The following is a 23,131-nucleotide window of genomic DNA, read 5'->3' as shown; positions in this document are numbered from 1 at the left end:
TAAAACTTGGTTAAAATGCGAAGATCCATATAGACACTCTTCCAACGCTGTTTTTGATTGAAAAACTCTTGGAAACAAGGATGTCTATTAAGTAAGATTCCTGCGGTTTCACAACCAGAAGATTGGTTCCATCTTCCAAACAGGGAAAATGAAGTCACTGTGTCTTTATTGTCACAGAAAATTTTAAATTTCTCTTTACATTTTTCACTGTATTAAAGATATATGTTCAAAATTTTTATACTATGACCTTCTGTTTATAGATTTGATCTACTGTTTTTATTCTGTTTGACATACGCCTCAAGGGCTCTTTGTGGTAGATGTATATATTGAAACAATCAGGTTGAAATGCCTGACAAGATGTCAAAATGTTGTCAAGTTCTAAGCTCAAGTTATTTCAAGTCTTTTAGGGAAACACAGACTATTTGCTCTTGTGTTGTTATTGTTCTGTTTTGTTTCCCTTCCACTTACTCTTGATAAGGGAATCAACAAAATCAACTTCATGCCTCTTTCTTTCAGTGAACTGAGGTGATTGTTCATCCTGATTTAATATGGTTTAATCAATTGGTGTTCGTCAATTCATTTACATTAAAATGATTTATTTGACTGTTTAATGAAGACATTCTGTGTTTGAAACGAACTATTCAGAGTGTAGTTAATTGTATATTAAACTGATCTGTTGACTTGATAATATTAGAACAAAACAAGGAAAAGAAACAGGTATTGTTAAATTTATTTTTAAAAGTATTAATTTGAGTTCTTTCCTTTAAAAAAATTGCATTTGAGTCAGTGTTGACTAGCGGATTACTCTCTGCAATTTTCTTGGCAACATTTCAGAAGTGGTTTACTATTTCTTGCTTCCTATGGCTAGAAGAGAATGACTGGTCCAAGATCACCCAGCTGGCTTCATTACTTAAAGCAAGACTAACTTTATGGGTTGTCATGATTTTTAAAGTTAAACTTACTTCCACCCATTGATTTGCTACTATACCCCGATGGCGCAAATGTATGGCAAGCGTGCCAGAGGTGGAACGCAGAGCCCTCTCTGTGGGCACATGAGCCATCGCCACAGCTCAGCTCTGCTGTGCATGCACGCATGTCTCCTGCCGGCCAGCTGCTCTTCAGGTCTCTGCTGTGCATGCGGGGGAGCGGGGCGCATGCAGGGGGCCATGCGTGCATTATATTTTGGGGGTGTGCACATGCACATGTACATTTGTGCGCACACATGCACGCCATGGGCACTCGATCCATAAAAGGTTAGCCATCACTGTACTATACTGTTCTTAGACTATTATTAATATACTTCAAAGGAGAACAAGGTAATGACAAAATAGTTCAGGGGAATTGCTGAGGAAAATGCATGGAAGTGTCAGTGGGGTCCCCAATGATCAACCTGAAGAATATAGTCAGAATCATTTATAATTAGTGTTCCTGGCAATTTTTATTTTATATGATAAAATACACTTCATTCTTTTGTGCAAACATAGTTCATCTAGCAATCAACATTTCCTAGCATCCTAATTATTGTCTATTAAAAATTGTGCCTCGATGGTAAATATAGTGTACTGAGACTGCCTGGAAAAATATTTTGTAAATTATTTTTCCTGTCTAACAGCCATTTCAGGAAGCTGTTTGACGCTGTATTTAAACAGAAGAACACTTGCTTCAGGAGCTCTTGCTTGTTTATAAATATTTGCATTGGTTGAAGCTAAGTTGATTGAGGCATGAGGCTAAATATTCAAAATGCAAAAGTTGACCCTTCCAATTATTGTAATAATGAAAACCATTAAAACATTGCTTTGGAATAATCACATACTCAACGTAATCTGCATTTGATGGAGTTGTAAGCAGTGAAAACCGCATATTTATCAAGTGCTATCAAGCAAGGTAACTACTTCCAAGTAGCTCCACTGAATTCAATGCAATTTTTCAATAAATATGGTAATTACATTTTACAAGTGCTAATCCAATAAACTGAGGATGTGTTATACCTAATTAATTCCAGAATCCTTTTATTCAGCTAAATTACCTATCTTAAAAAAAAAAACTTTGTCTATTTCAGAAAAAAATAAAATTTTCTTAATGCAAAGCAGAGAATAAATTGTCTATTAGAATTATAAAGCATATTTACTGTGAAATATGAAGAAAGTTTCCTTTTTATTATTATACGTATAAATAAGGTTGAGAGTTTTAATACCTTACAGTAAATGTAAATGTCACTTTTGGATAGGAAGCATACTTTTTTTTTCTGTCTAAAAATATCATTTTTGTTCCTTTGGTGCTGTATCATTATCTTGAAGTCAAGAAACAATTTTTAAAAAATGGCTAAATAAGGTGGTTTGTAAGCATCTAATTTCTTCTACAGCAAGTAACAATCAATAGTGAGATATCAAGTATATTTCTGGAATCACTTTATAGCAGAGGTCTTCAAACTTGGCAGCTTTAAGACTTGTGGACTTCAACTCCCAGAATTCTATTTCTGGAATCACTTTATAGCAGAAGTCTTCAAACTTGGCAGCTTTAAGACTTGTGGACTTCAACTCCCAGAATTCTGGAAGTTGAAGTCCACAAGTCTTAAAGCTGCCAAGTTTGAAGACCTCTGCTTTATAGTAACTGTAGATAAACTGAAAATTAATGACTGGAAGATACAGTTTGTTACTAGAGATGTACAATATATGCTTTGAGAAAGATTTGAAATAAATTATTTTGGCCTTGCACAGGTGCAGTTGGCCTTTCATATTTATTAAATCATTTACTGAAGTTCATCTGAAGCTGTAAAAAAAACATGCTATTCACCAAAGGAATCAATTTAGTTAAGATAGTCACAGATTTATTAAACCGGCTTCAACTTTTTTTTCAAGACTGCATATAAATTTGAAAAAAAAAAACATGTTATAATGAATGGTGATCTGTCTATGGAGATTCTCAGTCATCCAAGCCATGGTTGTCCCGAAGGTGCTTCTTCAAGAGGCAACTGGACTTACTTTATTTTTCTTTGAAGATGTTTCACTTCTCATTTAGGAAGCTTCTTCAGCCAGTTGCCTCTTGAAACAGCACCTTTGAGACAATGAATAGCAATGATCTTTTGTGCTTATATTCACTTAATGCCCCACACACTTGTACATTATTTTTAAAGTGTGCACAAAACTATCGGATATAAAGCTTTTTTAAAAAATTGATTTCAATGTTCCAAGATGGACAGAAAGTGCTTCAGAGCTTCAGATATCTGATAAGCAAATTTAATGCAAGAACCAGACAAGTTGAAAAAGCAAATGCTGAATATAAAATGCAAGCCCTGTTTATGGTCAATTCCAAGTAGAATTCTTGCATGTTTTCCATCTGCCCATGGGGAACAACAGGTCTCCCACCATTTGGGGTGAAGAGATGCCATCTGTCTCTTTATTACCATATTGCAGGGGTGTCAGATCGATTTCATTGACATCACAGTTGTGTTTGACCTCGGGGGGCTGGGCGGGGGGCATGGCCAGCATAGGCTTGGCCAGTTCAACACCACTTGTGTCAGGGGCACCTTGGTGCCCTGGCAGGGCTGGGGGTATCCACTTTTGCTGGTAGTTTGTTTTGCTTGCACTTTTCCAGTGAAAATGGAGTTGGAGGTTGCACGGCCTTCCCAGGCTCCATTTTCGACTGTGATGGCCTCCTGAAGCCCTTTGCCAATAAAAATGGAGGTTTTTTTTGGGGGGGGGGGCTTGCATTATATTTATGGCTATGAGATCATCTTTGTATAAGAATCTGATCAACTGTACAGCATAGAAAAGATTTGGGCAGATGGGAGTTGAGCTATTTCTTCCTGCCAATTGAACATCTCTGGACCTGGATCCTAATTACTTTGCCACTATTGTTTAAGCCCGAGTATTTTTCTTCAAGTTTTTTTTCTATAGCTACATGGATGCCAACTGGAGTTGGCAAGACTTCAACTCTATATTATTTCCTCTCTGTTATTTCCTTATTAGTGCTTTTTTTCAAGTCTGGAGTCTTACGAAATGCAAATTCAGAATTCAGAACTCTTATTCGGACAAGACAGTTAGAAACCTGAGCATATTTTGAAACAGAGGAAGGAACAGTGCTTGTTGTTAAAAAGGTAGTTTTTGATTTACAACAGTTCATTTAGTGACCGTCCAAAGTTACAATGGCATTAAAAAGTTAGTTATGATCGTTTTCCGTGAGTTATAACCGTTGCAACTTCCCCATGGTCACATGATCAAAATTCAGATGCTTGGCAACTGATTCATATTTATGACAGTTGCAGTGTCTTGGGCTTTATACCTCTCCACTCCTGAAACTATTTAAAGATTGATCACTTGGTAGAATTTCAACATGGCCAGAGCAGTTTTTATTTTGCAACAACCCAAAGGCTCTGCAGGGGTAGCTGTGAGACACTCAATGGGAGCAAGCCAATTTGGTGAATCTGGAATGATCTCTGTAGGAGGCAAAATCAGAAGGATTTAGGGAAGTCACCAAAAGAGGCAAGTCCTAACTAGGTTGATTGTGGAATAGCAATAGCAATAGCACTTAGACTTATATATTGCTTCACAGTGCTTTACAGCCCTCTCTAAGTGGTTTACAGAGTCAGCGTATTACCCCCAATAATCTGGGTCCTCATTTTACCAACCTTGGAAGGATGGAAGGCTGAGTCAACCTTGAGCCTAGTAAGATTTGAACTGCCAAATTGCAGGCAGCTGGCAGTCAGCAGAAGTAGCCTGCAGTACTGCATTCTAACCACTGTGCCACTGCGCCAGTCACAGCTAATCACTGTGCCATGGCAGCTCTTAGAATGGAACAAATTGCCACAGCCAACTTGCCAGTGCCATTCCCCCCGCTGTCATCTTCCTGCAGCCAAGTCACTACAGGACAACTTGCCACGGGACAATTCCACATGGGATAACTTAATGGGTTAAATGCTATCCGCCACATATACTGCTTCACAGTTCTTTACACAGTACTTTACACTTACAACCTCTAAGTGGTTTACAGAATAGGAGCATATTGCCCCTAACAATCTGGCTCTGTTGTAACTCCCTTTCCTGAGCCTGTCCTCACGGAGGAAGATGACTCTGAAAGTGATGGGGAGGAACTGACAAGGCCTCCCTCTCCAGGACCCTCCTTTCTGGCAACGCCTCAGGTTCCAGCTGAAGGCCAGGAAGAAAGCATGTCGGGGCACCCACTAATAGGGAGTGATGAAGATCAATCTTGGATTGATCCCAGGCAGCATCGGAGGGAGAGGCGTGCGCAGCAAAGGAAGAGGTGGGGAAGGGCCAGAGATTGCTGAGTCACTGAGCCATGCCCTACAGGGGATAAAAGTGGGTGGGGTTGCACAGGCTCTGTGATGGACAAAACTGCATATCGTGAGCTTCGGATGGGATATTGTTCAGAATTAAGGCTTGGACTTTGTGAATGACTTCTGACTACTCTGAACTCTTGGTTGCCCAAGCAACGGACTACAGATATGCTGACTCCTGTTTCTAGAGGTGATAAGAAACTTGGTAGGCATTCGGAAAGTAGCTGCCAGAATTTTTACCTGCCAAAGGGATTCAGGTCGGCTTGTAAAAATAAATTACTGATAGACATCTTTTGCTTGTGTGTCTGCCTATGTGACGTGGGGGGGACAGAACAGGCTCCTCATTTTACCAACTTTGGAAGGTTGGAAAGCTAAGTCAGCCTTCAGCTGGTGAGAATCGAACTGCCGAATGTATGTGGTGAACAAGGCTGACCACAACAAGTTAGCTGTGGCTAGTGGTCCTTGACCCAGTTGAATGGGGGGGGGGAACCAAGAATTAAAAAGAAGGAAAAGATACACTGTATAATATCAATGGTCTTTTAATACAATATAGTCATAAGATAAAGGTAAAGGTTCCCCTCAGATATATGTGCTAGTCGTTCCTGACTCTAGGGGGCGGTGCTCATCTCCATTTCACAGCTGAAGAGACGTCTCTGTCATCATGTGGCCGGCATGCTAAATGCCAAAGGCACATGGAACACTGTTACCTTCCCACCAAAGGTGGCCCCTATTTTTCTACTTGCATTTTTTACGTGCTTTCGAACTGCTAGGTTGGCAGAAGCTGAGACAAGTAACGGGAGCTCACCCTGTTATGCGGCACTAGGGATTTGAACTGCTGAACTGCCAATCTTTTGATCGACAAGCTCAGCATCTTAGCCACTGAGCCACCACATCCCACCAATATAGTCATACAATTATGTAAATATTGTAAGATATTTCAACCACGTTAAAATAATTATACTTTTATTTTCAGGTTTTATCTGCAGTTTTGTGATAATGGAACACAAATTACAGAAAGTCATCTCATTGTGAACTTCAACCAGCATCATGTCTCCTAAAACCTGGTAAGAAAAAAGAAATCCATTTTGGGTTATAATAAAATTATTTTATTTTATTTTAATTATCAAATTATTTGCCGCCCATTTCATGGTTCAGGCAACCCTCATTTTCAATGAAGAACTGATAGAAGCCCTGGAATAAAACTCCCATGAAGGATCAAATATTAAAAAATCATTCCTTTTTTTTGTAAGTTTTTATGGGGACATTACCTAGTCAACTTTGTTTAATCTAATACTGTGTTTCCCCGAAAATAATACCCTGTCTTATATTTTTTTGAACCCTGAAATAAGTGCTTGGCCTTATTGCCATGTGCTCAAAAGCCCGATTGGGCTTATTATCAGGGGATGTCTTATTTTGGGGAAAACAGGGTAAAGAAGTCTAAGATGGATGACAGATTTCCAGTTTATTGCACTGGGGGATTATATTTGGAAAATTGTTTTTTTTTTTAATCTTGCAAGATGTCCAGAGACAATTATGTGAGAAGGGTGGCAATCTATTGTCTCTCTGTTTATCATCTGTCTGTTTGTCTAATGTTCTGTTCAACTTTTAGCATCTTAATGTCACGAAGAATGCTTTGAATGTTAGCAACAGAATGTAAGATCAAATCTTATAAACTTAGATTTTGTTGCATCTCGATTTAAAACATGTGAAGCAGATTAAGTGATTCTGCCTTATAGAGAAGTAAAGAAAGGGTAGAAATTCCTCTTTTGACAAACCGACTGTGCTTAAATCTGAATCCACTCCTATGCAGTATTCTGAAAATTATATCAAAACAATTGTCACATGGTTCTTTTGTGACAAATATGGAATTAACACCAAAGCTAGAAAAAAGTGAAAAAGAATTTATAAAGAACTTTAAACTTTTTAAAGTGAAAAAGAACTTATAAAGGTTGAAAGAAAGCTACATATAATAATGCATCGAATATTATTTCTCAACAAGTTTAAATTGTCAGTTGCTTTTCCCTCAGAGCAGATTTTCATTGTAATCCAAAGAAAGGACATAAGAAACAGAAGTGCCTTGCTCTTTTTTTATTTTTATTTTTTATGCTTCTGTCTTCTAGATGAAGGATGTCAAACTCAAGGCCTGGGGCCAGATCCGGCCCATGGGGTACATATATCTGGCCTACGGGGCCACCCTGGAAACAACAAAGGACTGGCCAGCCGTGCTTCTGCCAGCGAAAACAGAGCTTGGGAGCCCATTTTGGCTGGCAGAGCACTAGGGCCACCACAGCCGTCCCCGACACAAGGGATGTCAAGCTGGCCATGCCCCCCTCCCCCTCTGAGTTCAAACACAACCCTGATGCGACCCTCAATGAAATTGAGTTTGACATCCCTGTTCTATATGATCCATTTGTTTCAAGAGCTGTTTGTTGGAGTCACTTTTGTCAGATCTGTTTGAAGCTTTCTGTTGTTTGCTGCCCACACTAGTTGTCGGCTTCTGTTACTGGTTCATATTTTAGGGTTTGTTACAGTCAATAGATGTTATTAATGTGAAATAGCTCATATGCCAGATACACATTGCTATGGGATATAGCTAATTCATTTACAAACCAATTTTTAAAGTCACACTTGTGTAGTAAATTGTTTAAAATGGCACATTGGACACATGAGAGAAAGAGACTGAAACTTGCTTCAATTAATCTGTAATACAAATTTTAGGTCTACCGGAGTATGTATTCAGATCAGTAAGGATTTTTGGTCCTAGCCATAGGAACAGTAGAATGAGTAAAGAGAATGAATATTGAAGATGCAAGTTAAATAGATCCTACTCATTTTAGACATACCAAGAAACAAACATTTTAATTTGTTGCAACATTCAATTGGCCTGAATGTCTATTTCCACCATAAATATATTCCTTCTTCTATTATTCTGTTTTAAAAAGTTAACATTCTAATGAATTATACATGAGTATGATTTTTTTTGTTCATTTGTTTTAAAGTTACCTAGTTTCTAATTCCAACTGCTACACTGGTTATCTTCTGCTATATTAAAAGTTTATATGAAAAATAATCATGTTATGCTTGCTCATTTCAAAATTCCTTCAATTTTTTGCTACATTTCGTTATGCTATCACATAAATATTAATGAAAGTTAGTCACCATGTTTGAGGAAAGATGCCAGAGTGACCAGAAGGGATAAAATCAAAAATGAGATCATAAGAAAAAGAATTAGAATAGAACCAATCTTGAACTACATACAAAGACGGCAGGTTAAGTGGTTTGCTCACTTGCAGAAAATGTCTTGGGATTATATACCATATAAGATAAATACAAAAAAAAAAAAAAAAAGAATAAGACCAAAGAACACAAGGCATACCTAGAAGAAGGTGAAGATACAACATGAAAGACACATCACAACAGCATCAAATAATAATGGATGAGGACAGGAGTACAAGAATCAGAACTCTGTATCTCCCTTGACACCCAGAGATAAAAGAGGAAATGAAGAAGAAAAAGAAGACCACAGAAATGTGTTTCAGAAAGTAGTTCCTTACATTTATTCAAGAAAGTGAATAATTTCCTTTCCCTACATCTCTTATCTGTGGAAAACACCTTTGACATTTTAGACTTGCAAAAGTAGCTGTTCAAAATTCTAAAATGATATATTTCTGTGGGATGGTGTCTTCTATCCAATGTATTGTGTACAGTGACAATCTCATATATTCAAAATCATTGTCTTGGTTCAGTTTTTCAAGGAGACGCATAATCTCTGATTTATTTCAAGTAGAAAGCTGAATCAGTTACTTAAGATTTACCATGTCAGTTACATCACTGATAATGTTATATCATGTTCTATATGGCATTCACTTTTCCAATACACACACAGCTGCACACAGACTTTCTTCTGGCCTTCAAAAAAACTTTTTAAATATCATAAAATCCTAAATAAAGAATTCTGAATTGTAGTGATACCTTCCTAGTGTGAGTAAATAATGGCTATTGTCCATCAGATGCCATTTTTATCATTATCTATCCTAAGCTCATTAAAAAAATATTAATATAACAATGCTAACAGTATACCTAGATAGCCAAGACCCAGGATCTGTTTGCTTTGTTTTAACAGCTGTGATTGTTTCATCCATTTTCCATTACTTGTACAAACAAGGCAGTTTGGATTTTCTTATTTCTTCAATAGAAATTTTTGCTAATTGACAAGCATCACTTTCAAGTATGTAGTATTCACAATATATGTATAGTATATTAATTCATAGTAGAGTACAAAAATATAACTAACGGGTAGAATCTAGAACAAATCATTACTATATGGAAAGTCAGCCAATAATATGCCATTTTCTATAGATAGAGAGATAGATAGATAGAGAGAGAGAGAGAGAGAATTCTTTATTGGCCAAGTGTGATTGGACACACAAGGAATTTGTCTTTGGTGCATATGCTCTCAGTGTACCTAAAAGGAAAAGATACATTCGTCAAGAATCATAAGGTACAACACTTAATGATAGACATAGGGAACAAATAAGCAATTGAATCGTACTAGGAAACAATAAATATAAATTGTAAGGATACAGCAACAAGTTACAGTCATACAGTCATAAGTGGAAGGAGATGGGTGATAGGAATGATAAGAAGATTAATAGTAATAGTAATGTAGACTTAGTGAATAGTTTGACAGTGTTGAGGGAATTATTTGTTTAGCAGAGTGATGGCATTCGGAGGAAACACTGTTCTTGTGTCTAGTTGTTCTGGTGTGCAGTTCTCTATAGCGTCTTTTAAACAACTTTCCTCTTCTTTCTTTCAGTTCTGTATTGCTGCATACTTTCTCTTATCTTCCTGAACTTCTGTTTGGGATGAGCTTGGCTTTCTATGCAATTCCTTCCCCCACAAACTTACATATTGTTATTTTCAACTACATACTAACTTCTACCATTAATATATATAATACCGTAGTGGAAAAACTGATTTATAATTGGACTTTAAGTGACCCAAAGCGATTCAGACAGATTTGCTTTGACTGAACAGAGGTTATGTTTGTTCAGTGAAGTAGATCATCCAGATATCAGCTTTACTGAAAAATAAGCTTTGTGAGTTTTATTCAGCATTAGAGCAAGCATATATAATAAGTACCTCACTTCTGTTTCCAGATGAATTCTTCCTCAGTCTTTGAAAAAAATTATTTGGAATAGGGATCATAGGGAAACAATTGGAAATAAAATGATTTTGCCATAGGAAGAAGGAAATAGTACAATGGGGCAATAACACAACAAATAAAAAATGTGCCATCCTTCATTTCCACACACAACCTACTTATATTTTCCATCTCAAATATGAAACCTTTTTGTTTTTGCTAATGTTGTGCAGATGTCTCACAATGATGTTTGGATATTTCAGATGATAAAATTCCCCAGCCGCCACTGTCTGCTTTTATCTTGTCAAGTGGAAAAGAGGAAAAACCTCTCAGTTGCTGTCAATTATAGTCTTGCGTTCTTTCTTTTCTTTCTTTTCTTATCCTTTACTTTCATCCTTTACTGATACAGTATCTATATTCTTATTTTGTAGCCCATCCACTCTCTAGATAACTAAACAGATACGATAGTAGTGTCCGATTTGGAGAAATTACTTGCAATTACAGAAATTCAATACTATCTTATTTCAATGTTTGTTAAATTTAGAAGATCAAATTTGTAAAGAAAAAGTTAAATAGTGTCGAAAACTTGATCAGAATTCCATCTACTAGTTTGTGAGTGTGCAAATGAAATCCGATAAACAAATTATAGAGTCTCTTTTCTTGGTTAATTGATTTTAAATTTGTGCAGTCCTGTCAGTCTTAGTAGTAAAGATCCTGTTGGGGCATTCCCCTGAAATTTACTCATCTGATTTATTCATTAGATTTATGTTCTGTCTTTATATCAATAGCGTTTACTGCTAGAAAAGTATATTTGGGATTTCAAAATAGATACTTTATTACTTATTTTGCTTATTATTTATTTATTTAAATTTGACTTCTACATTACCTTTCTACTCAAGTGAATAGCCACTATTTTTTCAGGTTTAATAGTCTTTATTGTTTATTCACATTCCACAACTTCCTTCTATTTCTTAACTTTTGTTATGTTAATCTCTGAGGAGAAAATAAAAAAAAAATATTACTCATACTTGCTTCTTGTCAAAAAGCTGAAGATAGAACTATCAGTTTCAGGAGAAACATTATTTTGACCTTTAGGATTATGTTTACATCAAAAAAAGTGTTATTCATCTGACTTTCACTCATACCAGAGACTTTCATCTAATATTTTATCAAAATTTAGTCAACTCACAGTAATATGGGTTATTATTCAGTTTTTTTCTCCAGTTTTAGAATTTTTGCATATCTTTAATCTTGGCAGTTTTATCTAAGGCACAATTTTCACTTGAAACAAAATTTCGAATGTTCAGAACCTAGAGTGATCTGTGCTTTAAATTTGGAAAATGTGCTTCATCTTCTACTTAATAAAAAATGTCCATTGCATAATTTTAATATATCATACCGTGATCATTTTATTAAATAAATGGAAGCATGGTAATGGAAGAACAGTAATGTCACTGTTCTGGAACTATTGATATGCTGGTGACCTATGAATCAGGTGAAATGAATATACAATATTTTAAAAGTAGCTTTCATTGTAGAAATAGGGTGGACATCATATGAAAATAAAGCTCTGACAATTTCGGTAAAATTTATATCACTATAATTTTGAAAGCTGAGAAAGCCATTTTATTTGTTAGAATTTTTCTGTCGTCTCTGCTGTTGTCAGTTGATGAAAACCATGTTTTTCCCAATGTTTCATTTGATAATTCAACAATTTACTTAGCAATTAATAAACCCAGTAATTTCACATTTTTTCAATTTATAAATATTTTTTAAAAAATATGCACAATGTTTTGTTTACTAAAAATAATATAATTTGGGAAACCAGCATGCAAATATTTAAAACAAAATCAAAACAAAACAAAAATCATGTGTAATTTTAAATTGAAGATATAAATGACAGTTGGAATTTGTCTTCCTTAGAAGTATTGCATTAAAATCAATAAAAACTAGTAATAATTTCCATGAGTTAATTTTAGTGTATCTCTTCTAACAATGAATACACGTGAATCCAATGTAAATAATTATTACCTATTTTTTTTTAAAAAAACCTAAGTACTTTGAATACCGGAAGATTTTAATACATTTTCTAATACTTCCAAACATGTTTACTTTTAAATAGAACCAAGAACTGCAAAATAAAACCAAACCAAGTCAGAAAGAAAATAAGATATTACAGAAAGTATTTTAGTAGCTAAGAGCATGTTAGAGAGTATGAAATAAATCTATAGTTACATACAAAATAGAATTGATAATTCCCTAACATTTTTTACCTTGTTACAATACAAGGAGCGATGTACCTCTGTAATCAAACAAAAGACTGTATACAAGAACATATTAATTCCGATTTCTGTCATTTTTCAGGCAAAGTCATATTTAGTTACAGAATAAACTTTCAAAAATGTCTTAGAGGATCCAAATGCATCTTCTCTTTCTGTATACAAATATACAGTCAAAACACTGGTGTAATGATCTAAAATGTTAAGACCTATAAATCAATATTTGTGGCAAACTGGAGATTCCAGAAAAGACTGGGTTTTTCCATCCAATATGGGAACTTAGATTTAAGAGTAATGGCATATATGAATTAGCCAAAATGGTGGCAAGGAATCTTTTTAAAAAGTTTTAGAGAGTTAATCACCTCTTGATTTACTGGATAACAAAATCATAAAAATACTTTTAAATTGTTAAATGACTTGCAAGTATATAGATGCCATGTTGAATAATTTCATCTACATCAGGAGTGTCAAACTCGATTTCATTGAGGGCCGCATCAGGGTTGTGTTTGATCTCTGGGGCCATGGTGGGTACGGCCATGGTGGGCACTTGATGTCACTCGTGTCGGGGGCACCTGCAATTGCCCAAGCGCTCTGCTAGCGAAAACATTTTTGCTAGCATTTCCCAAACTCCATTTTCAGCTGCAACGGCTTGCTGCAATCCTCTGCCAGCGAAAATGGAACTCAGGAGGGCTGTATTCAGCTGGGACAGCCTCCTGCAACTCTCTGCCAGCAAAAACAGAGTTTGGGATGGCTGTACACAGTGCTCCCAAGCTCTATTTTCACTGGCAGAGGCACTTGGGCCAATACTTCACTGTTTCCAGGGCGGCCCTGCAGGCCAGATCTAAGCACCTCATGGGCCAGATCCGGCATGCGGACCTTGAGTTTGACACCCCTAACCTACATACAGTAAAACCATTGGATTTGGTCATTATCTCATGTTTTTTGCTATAAGTAATACCAGATTCAAGAAAGTTAATGTCCAGAATTCAGGATATATTCTTCACCTATTAAAGCACCTTGATGTATTTGTGATCTTCCTAGCTATAAAGCCCAGCTATAATGCACAGGCGATCCAAGAGTACACAAAACAAGATTTCTAATCCATTGCATTTGGTTAAGACTAATATTAAAACTTAAAGATAAATAAAAATTAAAACTAACTTAGAAGAAGGAATAAAGCACAAATCCATACAATTAATAACATTTGTAAATTGAAGTCATATGCTGAGTTTATAGAGCAATGAATTAACAATATATAAATAAATTGGTCTGTAAAAATTAATCTAAAATATGAAATATAAATATTTCACATTTTAGATTATTTATTTTTATATTGTAATTCATTGTATCCTCAGTAACCTATGAATGAACTATTAGTTATAAATAACAGTTCATTCAAAGATGACCGAGGATTAATGAAACAGATATAATTGTAGACCAAACATTAGTTCTTTGCACTTTCATAGTTGCTGTGTAGAACTTTGTTATATTACAATGTTCCTCAATCTCATCAGCTTGAAGATGGGCGGAGTTCTCAGAATTCCGCCACCAGCCTAGCTGGCAGGCAAATTCTGGGAGTTGAAGTCCACCCATTTTCATGCTGCCAAGGTTAAGAAACACTGTTATATTACAGATAGTAAAGCTTTTGTCTGATAAGAGGAGCTTAACATGACCTTTTTCAGTTGGCCTTGGTTATGTAATAAGAAATGTAAAATGAGAGTAATAACACATAGAACAGGGGTATCAAACTCAAGGCCCATGGGGTGCTTAGATCTGGCCCATGGGGTTGCCCTGGAAACAACGAAGGACCAGCCCGCGGTGCGTCTGCCAGTGAAAATGGAGCTTGGGAGGGCTGCCGGAGACTGCCTCATCTGAAATGGCGGCCCTTCCGGGCTCCGTTTTTGCTGGCAGAGAGCTGCAAGAGGCTGTCATGGCCAAAAACAATTCCCGGATCCCCAGCCCCACCCAGGCCACCATAGGTGCCTCTGATATGAGTGATGTTGAGCTAGCCACGCCTACCCTGGCCACGTCCATCCGGCCCCAAGGTCAAACACAACCCTGATGCTATCCTCAATTAAATCAAGTTTGACACTCCTATCATAGAGGATGGATTAAACTGAGCCATCACTACAAGAGCCGATTCAATTACCTGTAGGAAATGTATTACATTTGCCATATTAAAAATGTGGAAGGCAAACTATTTTGGCTCTGGAAAAAGAAATAACTTGTTGAAATGGAGAGCTCAGTGAACTGATATAATTAATTGGTTTCTATACTTCGACATATTCTGGAATGAAACGTCTCTGATTCTGTAATTCCACAGCTGAGAATCTTTTTTTCTGTGAATGCTCAAAGTGTAAATAAATTCAAGGTAGGGGTTGCATGATGAAAGTTTTCTAAGAATTGCTTGGGTTCAAGTGGAATTTATCAGATAAAAAGATGGGATCAACTCAACTGGAAAATAATGGCATCTGAGCCAATAACTGAAAACTAATAAGTAGGGTTTTTTAAACTCAATTCTTATCTGGTTTACTCTTTAGCCTCAGCATGACATTAAATACACATTTTGGAGTTTAAGAACTTTTCTTATAAACTTACTCTGCATTATTTCCATCAGCCTCTAATTTCACAAAGAAATTATTCTGAAATCCATAAATCAATTGTACTTAGAATTTGACTGTCAATAGTTTTACTACATCACCCACCATTTTTTAAAACAACTGAGGACCTTTTTTGACCTCAAACAACTACAGAATTAATGTGTGTATTCCATGACCCTGAAAACCACAACTATATATTTAAAATTCTTGATATGCTCAGTCTCACAGCTTTCTATTGCCCATCGAAGCATGCTTTATCAAAGCCTTATACTTTGGTTTTCGGGCAGTGTTTTACACAAAGGGATTATTCCTGTACTAATTTGAAGCCAATTGGAGTTTTAAAAATGATTCACACAGATCATCTGCACACAGCCAACATGAAATATTCATGGCTGATATTCTAGGAGAGTGGAAGTCTGGTTGTGAAAGTTTCTTTATCAGTGAATTTGTGTATAAGTTGAACAAGGAGAGAGCTAAATCCTCTATAAAACTGTGGATCAGTATCAAATCCCCGAAGTTTTTTCCCCAGAAGAGATAACAGAATAGAATCAAATGCTGATAAGAAATTGCAAAAGCAAGTAAAGAAATGCTCCAGGTCTTCCACTATATTTCTCACGAGTGTTTTCTATCATTCAAAGAAATTTGAAGTGTCAGGAACTTATCAGACTACAATAGTGCTTTGTGTCCCTGTACACTTTGTTTCCTAGGAGTACAGAAATAATGGTATTTATTTTGCTTAAACACAGATTTAGGCTTTCTTTTGTTGCAAGTTATTTTAAATTTATATTACATTTATAGCCTAAAAGGAAAGGAGGAGGAGGAGGAGGAGGAGGAGGAGGAGGAGGAGGAGGAGGAGGAGGAGGAGGAGGAGGAGGAGGAGGAGGCTTCAACATCAGTTAACATACATACTTTAAACAAAATTAAATTGGAGAACAATATTTGGGATATATCTGAGTGATTTGTGCTTTGTCCAGGCTTGAATACGCAGTAAAACTCATATCTGGATATGTTTAATCTTGGGTGTCCAAATGAACCAGAAAAGACAATTTAGTCAATTGCCATGCACTGAGCATAAGATTCCACTTATCGAAAGTGTTTCATATCCTAAGGTGAAATTAAGTTTAGCATGTACTAAGCTTAATTTTATTTAAACTTTTGAGTCAATGTCAGCTTCATTACAGATCCTGAAAAAGGTCAGGTTCAGGGGTGAAATCCAGCAGGTTCTAACAGGTTCTGGAGAACCGGTAGCGGAAATTTTGAGTAGTTTGGAGAACCAGCAAAGACCACCTCTGGCTGGCCCCAGGAGTGGGGAGGGAATGGGGATTTTGCAGTATCTTTCCCCTGGAGTTGGGTGGGAATGGAGATTTTGCAATATCCTTCCCCTGCCACGCCCACCAAGCCACGCCCACAGAACCGGTAGGGAAAAAAATTGGATTTCATCCCTGGTCAGGTTGTTCTAACCTTTGATACTAGGTAATGTAGCTCCCACACAATAATTTGCTGATCATCCTTGTCATGGAGACAGCAAGAATTTCAATGGAATTTTAAATAGTAATATAAAAATATTAGAAAGTTGAAAGCCTAACATGCTTCATTGTTTTGTTTTGTTTTCTTCCTGCTACCTGCAAAATTATGCAATGTGGTTTTTTTTAAGTTAACTGCCGTTATTCCTTTTGCTGTAAATGTTCGCCAATGCCGGCTTTGTGCATTGTATGATGAAACTCTATAGTAGCCTGCAGGTATATTCATGAGTCTGTTTAGTAATGAAAGACTTTCAGTTAATTAAAAAAGTTGCTAAATTGCCCAGGCATAAACCATTTCTTCAGAAGTTTCCTTCTTGCCTTGCTTTCTATTTGAAAGAGTTTATATCCAATTATGTCTTGGTGTGTACAGTATATGTTTATAGGGCCTGGCATAAACAGATATGTACCCATGGTTCTCAGATCAAAAAATGAATTCCTGAATGTCTTTCAAACCAAACAATTATAAGTTTTATATGTTGTTGCTAGCCGAGCTACTGAATCATAATCTTGAAAATAGCCTATGAAAACTAAAAAAAAAAGAAAAAAAAGGTTCTGATAGAAATTTTAATCACACACTATTCTTTTGATAATTGTTGTGACTTTTTAAAAATTAATCAGAATCTTTCCAAAAGTACATTATATACATTAAGTCTATTTGGTAGATTGGAAATTATGTTCTGACATATTGTTGTCATAACATGATATTCCATTTATATAGTGCCTACCTGTTAATTTTAATATTAGTAATCATGTTTTAACTGTTTCTGAACATGTGATAACTTTGGAATTGCTCTGTAAGAAATCAATATAGCCAGGTGATTCAAGCCATAAAGATGAAAATACAGGTGAAACTCGAAAAATTAGAATATCATGCAAAAGTTCATTTATTTCAGTAATGCAACTTAAAAGGTGAAACTAATATATGAGATAGACTCATTACATGCAAAGTGAGATAGTTCAAGCCTTGATTTATCATAATTTTGATGATTATGGCTTACAGCTCATGAAAACCCCAAATTCACAATCTCAGAAAATTAGAATATTACATGAAATCAATAAAACAAGGATTGTACATAGAACAGTATCGGACCTCTGAAAAGTATAAGCATGCATATGTACTCAGTACTTGGTTTGGGCCCCTTTTGCATCAATTACTGCCTCAATGCGGTGTGGCATGGATGCTATCAGCCTGTGGCACTGCTGAGGTGTTATGGAAGACCAGGATGCTTCAATAGCGGCCTTCAGCTCTTCTGCATTGTTCGGTCTCATGTCTCTCATCTTTCTCTTGGCAATGTCCCATAGATTCTCTATGGGGTTCAGGTCAGGCGAGTTTGCTGGCCAATCAAGCACAGTAATCCCATGGTCATTGAACCAGGTTTTGGTACTTTTGGCAGTGTGGGCAGGTGCCAAGTCCTGCTGGAAAATGAAGTCAGCATCCCCATAAAGCTCATCTGCGGAAGAGCATGAAGTGCTCCAAAATCTCCTGTAGACGGCTGCATTGTCAAGCACCGTGGACCAACACAGCAGATGACATGGCTCCCCAAATCAACACAGACTGTGGAAACTTCACACTGGACTTCAAGCATCTTGCAGTGTGTGCCTCTCCATTCTTCCTCCAGACTCTGGGTCCTTGGTTTCCAAATGAGATGCAAAAGTTGCTCTCATCAGAAAAGAGGACTTTGGACCACTGAGCAACAGACCAGTTCTTTTTTTCTTTAGCCCAGGTAAGGCGCTTCTGACGTTGTTTGTTGTTCAGGAGCGGCTTGACAAGAGGAATATGACATTTGAAGCCCACGTCCAGGATCCGTCTGTGTGTGGTGGCTCTTGATGCACTGACTCCAGCCTCAGTCCACTCCTTGTGAAAGTCCCCAACACTTTTGAGTGGCCTTTTCCTGACAATCTTCTCCAGGCTGCGGTCATCCCTGCTGCTTGTGCACCTTTTTCTTCCACACTTTCCCCTTCCACATAACTTTCTATTAATGTGCTTTGATACAGCACTTTGGGAACATCCAACTTCTTTTGCAATTACTTTTTGAGTCTTTCCCTCCTTATAGAGGATGTCAATGATGGTTTTCTGCACAACTGTCAGGTCAGCAATCTTTCCCGTGATTGTGATTCCTACTGAACCAGACTGAGAGACCACTTAAAGGCTCAGGAACCCTTTGCAGGTGTTGTGGCTTAATTAGCTGATTAGAGTGGGACACTTTGAGCCTAGAATATTGAACCTTTTCATAATATTCTAATTTTCTGAGATTGTGAATTTGGGGTTTTCATGAGCTGTAAGCCATAATCATCAAAAGTATGACAAATCAAGGCTTGAACTATCTCGCTTTGCATGTAATGAGTCTATCTCATATATTAGTTTCACCTTTTAAGTTGCATTACTGAAATAAATGAACTTTTGCACGATATTCTAATTTTTCAAGCTTCACCTGTATATTTGCCTAGCGGTTTATGAAGACCATTTGATGCGAATTTTGTAGCTGAAACAGTTTTAATTAACCTTTTTTACACATAAAAACATTTGCTAATGTGGAAAAAAGTTTGAGCTATCATTGTAATTCATTCATTTATTAGCTTCTGAATCAATCACAGAATCCTGTAGTTCACAATAATAAAATGTCATATATAAAAGCAAAATGAATTTTGAAATATAATAATATCAAATTATTTTATATCAGTCCATAAAAATCCAGGCTTCTCAGAGTTATTTTTGATTAGAGCAGCCCATAATCCCAATTAACAAACAAAGAAAACAAGCAAAGTAAAATAGACTAGAACAGTAATGGTTAACCTTTTTGGTGCTGAGTGACCAAAGTGCACGTGCGTGTGAATGCATGTGCCCGAAACCCCCAAATGCAAAATGCGCCCCCGCACACGCGCACCACCCCCACACATGCGTGCATGTTCCCCGTGCATGCGCTCACGTCTCATGCAAATGCGCCCTGCCCCCCTGCACATGTGCCCTGGCCCCTGTGCCCCGTTTTGGCTTCCAGGTTGGTGCAGGAGACCTTCCAGGCCCAAAACGGCAAGCAGGGGCGTGCGCGCAAACCCCCTAAGTGCAATGCGAGCATCCCCTGCTCACATGCCCCTCCGCCCCATGTATTCACATGTGCATCCATGCATGCGCCCCACCTTCCACACATGCGCGGCAGGGACCCAAAGACCAACTGGCTGGTGGGAGATGCACACACATGCGCAATGGAGCTGGGCTGGGGCAATGGCTGGTGTGCCTGCAGAGGGGGCTCTGCGTGCCCCCTGTGGCATGCGTGCCAAAAGTTCGCCATCACGGGACTAGAACAAAGAAATAAATATGAGATAGGTAGTTACAATATCAGATATGCACACTGTTGCATTTAAAACATTAAAGGAGCAAATGTATTTTAACATAATTATTTCCTCCCCTGGGGTTTTCCCATTATTTCCCCAATATATGTACTCATTTTATAATCTAATTGTCCTGTACAAAAACAAAAAATAGAACCCAAACACCATTGAACTATACATAGATTTTCCTGATCAAACTGATTTCATGTAACTCATAGGAATAATTTTTGATTTTTTTTTTACACATATATAAAAATCATTTCAAGTTTATAACTTGAAAATCATGAAATACTCAATGACAAGTATCTGCAAATAGCCTTATCAGCACTATATTGTAAGATCCTCGTAGTACACATTCAGAGGTGTCTTCATCAAATGGCAATCAACCTTTTTAAAAAACTTTTTGCTTAAATAAAAGTAAGAAAATCTTCCAATGTACAAGCATCCAGATTTACTAAATGTTAATTTCAGTGAATTTTGCTCAATTGATTGATGTGAATAACACAATTAAACTCACAAGGGTAGAAAATAAAGTCAACTTTGTGTAAATTTTATTCATATTGTTTACAAAATCTGGAGTAATTGTGACTTAATGGAAAAATAGTATTAGCGGCATTGCATACCTTTTCTCTCTTATCTTCATTTTCTATGAACTTCAGGCTCGTGAGATTGTCTTTCTTTTTCTCTCATATTATTCTGGCTGCTATTTTATACCACTATAAATCGTTAAGTTATATGATGCCATTTGGCTAAAGAAGCTTCTAGAATGGGAAGCCAAACATCTTCAAGGAAAAACAAAGACCAGCTGCCTTTTGAAAAAGCATCTTTCGGACAACCTTTGGATGTCTGAGTATCTCCATAGACATATCATGGGTTGGTGGACTATTTGAATTAGAGTATGATTTTCAAAAGCTAAATGCTAACTTTAAAGTGACAAAGTTCAAGTTGCTAAGAAGAAGAAAGTCACAAAAACTTCTGCCTTTTTCTTCCATGGTGCTCTAGAAGCAGGCATCGTGACCAAATTTGGATACAGGTAGTCCTCAACTTAAAATAGTACGTTTAGAGACAGTTTGAAATTACAACAGCACTGAAAAAGTGACTTATGACTGATCTTCACGCTTATGACCATCACAACATCCCCAAGGTTGCATGGTTAAAATTTGGGCACTTGGCAACCAGTATGCATTTTCGATGGTGGCAGCATCCCAGGGTCATGTGCCATTTGCAATCCCTCCCTGCCAACTTCTGGCAAATAAAGGCAATGGGAGAAGCCAGATTCATTTAATGAACATGTGATTCACTTAACAAGCAATAGAAATTCTGATCCTAATTATAGTCATAAGTCAAGGACTACCTGTACAATGGAAGCTCATGCAATGCATGTATCCATAGACTCTAAAACAGGAAACAGTTCTACTGTATTGTCAATGCTATCATGAAAATACGAAATATATTAATGTACTTTAGTATAGATTACAAATCCCAAAACAATAGCTACCCTGTTTTCCCCAAAATAAGACAACCCCTGATAATAAGCCCAATTGGGCTTTTGAGCGCATGGCAATAAGGCCAAGCGCTTATTTCAGGGTTCAAAAAAATATAAGACAGGTTCTTATTTTGGGGAAAACATAGTAGGTTTGGCTTTTTAAGGAAATGGTTACATTTTACAAAGCCCTGTTTAATTTGAATACCTGTTTGTTTTCTTGATTTTGTGTTTAAATTCTGGTTGAACTATTGAACACTTTCAACTGTGATGTTTCTTAACATTTATGTATTTTGGACAGGATTTTTGCTTTATTATGATCTAGCTATTTACTACCTTTATTGAATGTATAGTATCCTATGATTCTACTGGATTTTATTGGTTAAACTCAGTGGTGGGATTCAAATAATTTAACAACCGGTTCTCTGCCCTAATGATTTCTTCCAAGAACCAGTTTGCCAAACTGCTCAGAAAGTTAACAACTGGTTCTCCCGAAGTGCTGCAAACTGGCTGAATCCCACCACTGGTTAAACTACTTGACAGGTTAAAGGGGGTGAAAAAATAATAAATGTTCAAAATATTAGATTTGCTGATTGTCTGAATTTTTGAATAACTGTTCAAGGTTCTTATTTACCATGATTTACTTTTTCAAACGTACAATTTGTACACTTGTACAGTATCTGATCAACAGCTTTGTGAAATTTATTTTAAATTTATTTTAAAATCTTTAATCTTCTCCATAGAAATTATTAATCAATAAAAAGCATATGATGTTCTTATGCATACACTCACAGTTATACGAACGTATATCATATTGATACATGCATGTACAACATACAAACAGTTTCCATCTGCATAAATATTTTAAAATAACATTGACTTCATCTGCTTTTGATCTTTCAAATAATAACCCCAGGGTATTTGGCTATAAATGGAAAAATTATCTTCTAATTACACGTTATTACTAACATCTTATCCTAAATCTTGATAATCTACATTGTTAACATTGTTAAGTAATAATCCCATTAATGAACTTGGGAGACTAATTGCATCCAGTTGGTGGTAATAATGTCTATACTTAAGTATAAATACTTAGATATGAGACACTCATTAGCATTGATTAAACAGTGCTGATGAAAATAATTGCCAGAGCTGTTCAAAGCTCCTAAGGCAGCATTGTTGTTTTCAAATAGTGTTTAACATGAAAGACCTAACTTAAAAATAAAAAAAACTAATAAAAGCAGACTTCCTTTTGAGAGGAAGTCAAGAACAAATTGTTTCATTCTGTCCATCAACTTTTTAAGCCACTGTGGGAATCATAGTGTCCTTCCATTTTTGTGCATAAAGTTCCTTGTGAAGCAAGGAAAACTCTATTGCTACTTACTTTCCAGAAGTCACTGAAGACCTGGCTTTGTTATTACTCCTGGAGATGGATTGATCTATATCTATCTATCTATCTATCTATCTATCTATCTATCTATCT

General features: G+C 36.6%; 1 protein-coding gene across 6 annotated transcripts in view; it reads left to right on the top strand.

Annotated features, from left to right (window-relative positions):
• The window catches only part of PCDH15 (protocadherin related 15), a 716,117-nt gene that overhangs the window by 163,354 nt on the left and 529,632 nt on the right, over positions 1 to 23,131 (top strand). For all 6 annotated transcript variants that reach the window (XM_087871772.1, XM_060682279.2, XM_060682278.2 and 3 more), the window contains exon 2: positions 6,267 to 6,357. The gene's annotated coding sequence lies outside the window, so the exon portion shown is untranslated. The remainder of the gene's footprint in view (positions 1 to 6,266; positions 6,358 to 23,131) is intronic.

This window comes from Pantherophis guttatus, chromosome 6 (assembly GCF_059756535.1).
Source record: "Pantherophis guttatus breed Tessera chromosome 6, ASM5975653v1, whole genome shotgun sequence".
NCBI lineage: Eukaryota > Metazoa > Chordata > Lepidosauria > Squamata > Colubridae > Pantherophis > Pantherophis guttatus.
Note: the sequence above shows the minus strand (reverse complement) of the source record. Positions and strands in the feature narration are given on the sequence as shown.